Source organism: Elephantulus edwardii, unplaced genomic scaffold (assembly GCF_000299155.1).
Source record: "Elephantulus edwardii isolate Elephantulus edwardi_28Jun2011 unplaced genomic scaffold, EleEdw1.0 scaffold00033, whole genome shotgun sequence".
NCBI lineage: Eukaryota > Metazoa > Chordata > Mammalia > Macroscelidea > Macroscelididae > Elephantulus > Elephantulus edwardii.
The window spans coordinates 1226791-1233339 of NW_006399783.1; positions in this window are offsets into that span (position 1 = coordinate 1226791).

The window sequence follows — 6549 nt, forward strand, 5'->3', positions numbered from 1 at the left end:
CATGACTGAGGAGCGGCCTACTCTGAATGCCCGAAAGCCATGCCTGTTCCAGTGGGTGAGCATGACTCTGCGAGAATAGTGAACATCAAATAGCTGGGAGCACAGCTACAGCCAAAGTTCTAAATAGAAAAATGTTCTCATCTATGTTGTCTTCCTCTGTGTAATTTACAAGTGGATGGCTTTTATCACTAGAAGACATTTAAAAATAATCATTGGTTAATTTCCCCCATCTACCTATTTATTTCCCATTTTTGGAAATTTTCTCACACAAATTTGAAACAAAGGTGGTGTTTCAATCCCTATGGTTTTCTCTTTCAATATTATAGTCATCTATTAGCTAGACTCTTTATCTTACATTCTTCTACTTCTTTCTCTCTCCTTTAAAAATGTCTCCCCTTATATGTTAACTTTCTATTCTTTAAATATTTCTTCCACGATTATGTCACAGAATTATTGTATTTGGTTCATATAATCTAGCTAGATAATCTGGAGAGAAAATCTTTGAAACTACTAAATTTTCCAAATCTGACTTTGGCAATTTGGGAGTGAACCATTGGGAGTATGTCTTGGTATCTTCAGAGTCAAGCATTCCACCTGACTATATTCACCAATTTCAGGTCTAAATCAGGTTATTATCCCTATTTCCCACTTGTGGTGTAGCAATCCTGTGTTTTTTACCTTTATTAAAGCTGTTACTTCGGTTTCAAGGTGTAATGACCTATAAACCACAGAATGAAATGTTGCTATCTCCTCTGCCATTCTCACAACCATTGTCTTATTTGAACCTATTGTTTAAAGCCTATGTATCAATTCATCTCCTTGACAGTGTTTCTATTTTTTTTGTCACCCTCTACTTATCTATGGACTATTATCTTACATGTCTAAAGTATATGAAACAAACATCTCTAGCCTTGCTTATGTGGATTCACAGTCTACACCCTTAGTAACAGCAGACAGAACATCAGGAGACATTTTACACTGGAAAAGTCTGTTGTCAGGGACCTTTCTAAGCTACTGAGAAACAATTATGTAAGTTTAAAAACTATTTTGTGCCAGATTCAGGCCATCATCTTTCCCATCACTTGCTATGTATTTTAAAGCTGGACAATGAATAGAAAATGAAAGAAGAATTGATGCCTTTGAGCTGTGGTGTTGGAGAAGAGTATTAATCATCCCATGGCCTGCCAAAAAAATAGCAGATACCTTATAAAAAATGCAGCCAAAGTGCTTCTTATAAGCAACGATGGCAAAGCTTCATATCATATACTTGGACACGCTACTAAGAGAGGCTATTCTATGGAAAGAGGCATCATGCTTAGAAAGGCAGAGGTCAGAGCAAGAGAGAAAGACCCTTGAAGAGATTGATTGGCATAGTGACTGAAACAATTAATTTGAGTGTGCCAGAGATTGTGAGGATGGAGCAGGATAAGGAAGGGCTCATATTTATTGTTCATAGGGTTCCTATGAGTCCTACTTGACTGTGACACTGATGTGTCAAATGTGAGAATGGTTACCCCTGGTGGACAGTGTTTGGTGGTGCTCCCCAATTAAAACAAGCTTGGGAGCAGAAGTGGCATTCACTTTCAAAATAGCTTGCTTCCGGAAACACTATCAACAGGGAGAAGGGATGAGAGTTATACAAGTGTTCAGGTCTTTTGTTCATAGGGTCGCTATGAGTCATCTACAACTTGACAACACATAACAACAACAATATCAACAATCCTTGCTTATAAGGAACATCATGGCTGCCTTTTTTGTTCTTCTAAGACAAATATGTTCATTCTTCTGGCATACTATGCAATTTAATATTCTTCACCAATGCCACAATTAACATGGTACAATTCTTTTTCTGTATTTTTCCCCCACTGCCCAACTGTTAAGTGACTCGATGGTAGCTAACAACAAGTGTCCAACTTTCTTATGAATATGAGCTAATTGAAATGCTATAATTTGAGGTAGGTATACTTTGGTCCTCAAACTGTCACATTTGTGTTACTGTTTTCTTTAATACTTTAAATAGTTCCTTTACAGAAAATATGCTCAATGCAATATCCTATTTTATTTCTTGATAGTGCTTCAATGAGTACTTATTGTGGATAAAAATAAAAATGAAAATGTTTGCATCTTAATATTTTCTCTCTCTGTCATGACATTCTTATTAGTCCTGTTGTGAAAAATTTTTTCTTCATGATTAGGTGTAATCCATAATGTGGGCTGTAGTCTTTGAACTGCATCAGTATGTTTTTAAACTCTCTTAGAGACAAGTAATGTGCATCATCTGCTTAATAAACATTATTGGTAAGGTTTGTTCCATTTCTGATAAATACTATTCTTCATGGAATTCAGCTTCTCAAATTTTGTGCTTGTATACAGATTTGAATAAGTGTGGTGAATAGCTACAGCCATGATTTACACTTTTACTGGTTTTAAATCATGTTGTATCCTTGTGTTCTTTTTTTAATGGCTGACTGTTAATTTCTCCTAAGAGAGGGTTAAACCAGGCTGCTCCTCAGAGGCAAGGATTCTGAAACTTCATCTGACATACTTTGGACAAGTTGCAAGGAGGGACCAGTACTTGAAGAAGGACATCATGTTTGGGAAGGTAGAGGGATAGTGCAGGAGAGGAAAACCCTCTATGAGGTGGATTGATTCAGTGACTGGAGTAATCAGGATAAGTGTGTCAGAGACATTGAGATTGGCACAGGATAGAGCAGGGCTGTTGTACATAGGGTCACTACGAGTCACAGGCCACTCAACAGCACATAACAACAGCAATAACAGTTTATGCTCAGGTAGGAAGGACACTCATAAGCATCATTAAATGCTTTCCCATTTCCATTCTGTACCGTGTATTTCATAATTTAATTGTGATTCTTCTGATTATATTTGGTTTAAAATTAGTTTCTACTATCATATTATCAGCTTTAGTAATGTTGCTACTGTTATCTTCTCTTTAGTTCTTCTTGCTCTGTTCCTTTATGTTTAAATAACAAACTACAGTTCTAGCTTAGTCTTAGTGGTTTTTGGAAGAAAGAAGTATGTATGCATGTGCTCAATAAGCACTATTAATTTAAACTAATTGTATCTTGAATCTGCATAGTTATTGGCTTTCAATCCATCATTGAAGATTTACTTATTGTAATAACTAATAAAATTACATTGTTGTTATTGTTGTCAAGTGTGAGTCATAGCTACCCTATGAACAGATGACCTGAGCAATACCCTTTCCTTTGCCATCCTTATAATGTTTGATATACTAGAGCCCATTGCTGAAGTTATCATGTCAATCCATCTCATTGAGGCTTTCCTTTCTTGTTCTGATCTTCCATCTTTCAAAGCATAATGTTCCTTTCCATGTTCAAAGCATGGAAGATGAACACTCTGGTTGCACTTTTCTCAAGGCATATCTGTTTATTCTTTTGGCAGTCTGTGGAATATTCATTACTTTTCTTGAGTAGCACAATACAGAGTCATCTATTCTTCTTTTTTCCTTATTCATTGTGTACCTAAGTATCAGAGAGCTTGACAATGACTAATGATGACAGAAGCTACATTAACTGTCGATAAAAGCAGCCAGAACAGTACACTAACAGAGAACTATCAGAAATACAAGGTGAGTTTGGAAGAGAGCATGACACTAGGTACATTATTTCCAGTGTCAGATGATCTTGGCCAAAAGTAGAGAGTACCAGAGGAATGTCTATCCGTGTTTGACTATGCAAAGGTATTTGACTGGTGAATCACAACAAATTGTGACAAACCTTGACAAGAATGAAAATCTCAGACACTTAATTTTGCTCATGCAAAATCTGTAATACTTGGACAAGAAGATAGTGGTCAGAACAGAGCAAGGAAACTACACATGGTTCAAAATCAGAAAAGAAATGTGTTAGGGATGTGTTCTTTTGCCACACTTTTTCATTCTGTATGTAGAACAGATCATTCAAGAGGCTGTACTTTATGAGGGAAAATGTGGCATCAGGATTGGAGGAAGACTCATCAACAACTTGCATTATGCAGATGACACAACCTTGCTTGCTGAAACTTAGGAGGACCTGAACCATCTGCTACAGAGGGTCAAGGATTATAGTTTGCAATATAGATTGAAGCTCAACATCAAAAAAAAACAAAGATTCTCACCACTGGACCAACTGGCAGCAGCACTGTGATAGGAGGAGAAGAGATTGAGATTGTAACAATTTCAGCTTGTTCACTTCCACAATCAACACTCTTGGCATTAGCATTCAGGCATATACATTACAGTAAGGAGAGCTGCTCTCAGGGATCTCTCTAGAGTGCTTCAAAGCAAGAATGTCAGCTCAGAGGCCAACGTGTAGCTGATCTAAGCCATGGTCTTCACAATTACTTGTGATACATCAGAGAGCTGGTCTTTGACCAAGGATGATGGAGGAATAATTGATATCTTTGAGTTGTGGTCTTGGAGAATAGTATTGAACATACTAGCATGGACTTTCAAAAGAACTAATAGTCTGTGCTGGAGAAGGTAAAATGAAGCTGCTCCTTGGAAGCAAGAATTTTGAAGTTCTGTTTGAAGAAAGATATCATGCTTGGAAGGGTTGGGAGATAGAGCAGGAGAGAAAGACCCTAGATGAGATGGATAGACTTGGGTAACGAGAGTAGGTGTGTCAGATATAGTGAGATTGGCTTGGGTTAGGAGCAAGATTCAGAGGCATTGTGCATGTTTTTATTATTGTGTCCAGTTGAGTTGGAACCGACCACACCTGACCCTCTGGTGGATTTTCAGAGACAGTTACCTGCATAAGAAGAGCAGCTTGTAGATTTGAACAGCATACCTTTGAGAATGTAGTGTGCAGCTTCTGGCCACTGTAAGTAACAAGTGACTCAAAAGTACATTACAACAATGACAATCCAGTGGTCATTCTCATTCTGCATTTGTCAATGATATTACAACTCCTTTGTATTTCTAGTTTAAGTCACTTTCTCTAAAGTCCATCTATGCATATTCTTCTATAATTGTGATTGTCATAATCTACATTTCATTTCTTATTCCTTCTTTATACTCACATTTTATCACCTGCAGTAATACCTAATTGATTTGTGTATTTGTTTATGAAATGACAGATTGTAAAGCTCATGTTAGTCCTTTGTAAGGACTTTCATATCTTTTGCTCACAAATATACTAGTGAGTACAATATGATCTATGCAGTATATTAACTTGCTAACTACAAGCTGAGTGAATAAATAAGGAAGAGTTTAAGGTTAATCTTATCATTTGCAATTGGGAAAAATAAAGTTCAGGATTAAGTGACTTTTTCATATCTTCAAAATTCCTGAATACAGGAAGCACAATTTCATTCAGATCTCTCTGTCTTCATTGTATGTGTCTTATCTAAAGAACAAACTGCAACTGATAGGTAAGAGATAAAAAGGCTAGAAATTGCCTAGTGAATTTAGGAGTAACAACAACAACAACAAAAATTCTTCTGGCTTTGTCAGCAGCAATCTCAGAAAAATAATGGCAAAGGAGCCATAGTTTAATATTTCTGAGAATTAATAGAGATAATTATAAGTGTTCTTTCAAGAAGCCTCACCCTACAAAAGAGAAAAGGTGTGTTTCAAGGAGATTTGTTTTACAATGCTAGAAGCACTAATGTATGGATGCACAAGTGGTAATGAGAGCCAGTGAGGGTGAGTAAGTTGATAAAAAAGAGGACTGATAAAATGATTATAGAAAGACAACAAAGTAGGTAGGAGCTAATGTCGCAGTCAGCTTGGAATAGCTTAGGAAGAAAGGTTAATTTTTAATATCTACAATTGATAGTATTATATCCATCAATTTGTCCATGAAATAGTCCATTTATTGAGTCCTAGATATGTAATTTTTATTCTATTTCCTAGATCTATTGTATTTCCTAGATCACAGAAAGCACTGGTGACCTAGTGTTAAGGAGTTGTGCTGTGGCAACTCAAAGTTACACAATTCAAATTCACCAGCTGCTCTGCAGAGAAAAATGGGCAATCTCTCTCATGCAATTACCTGACTCTGAAAACCTGCTGGAGAGTGAGCCATGGGTTGCTTCTGACTTGTCAGTATATACCATCACTATATCTATAGTAGCTGATTTGATCTGTTTTCTCTCAAAAAATATTGACATTTTAAATCTTTCAATTTTGACATGACTTTGGAAGGGATCTCTTCAAATATTGAAAAGACTAAAGTGCACTAGATTCAAGTAATAGTATTTTCAATTACCTTCTATATACCTGAGAATTATACAATCAATAAAGATGACGTACAAAGGATCTCTGGCTTTGAGCTGTGATGTTGGGAAAGAGTGCTGAATGACCTGTGGACTGCCAGAAAAAGAAACATCTATGTCTTAGAGAAAATCCAGCCAGAATGCTCCTTTAAAATGGCGACTCTTGGAGCGTTCTTGAGGTGGAGACTGGTGGCCGGACGGAGCGACTGCCAGACTGAAGGACTGGCGGGAGGGTGGGACAAGAGGCACCATTGAGGCCGGGCTGGGCCGAGCCGAGGGGCACCGGGGCTGTGGGAATGTAGCGTA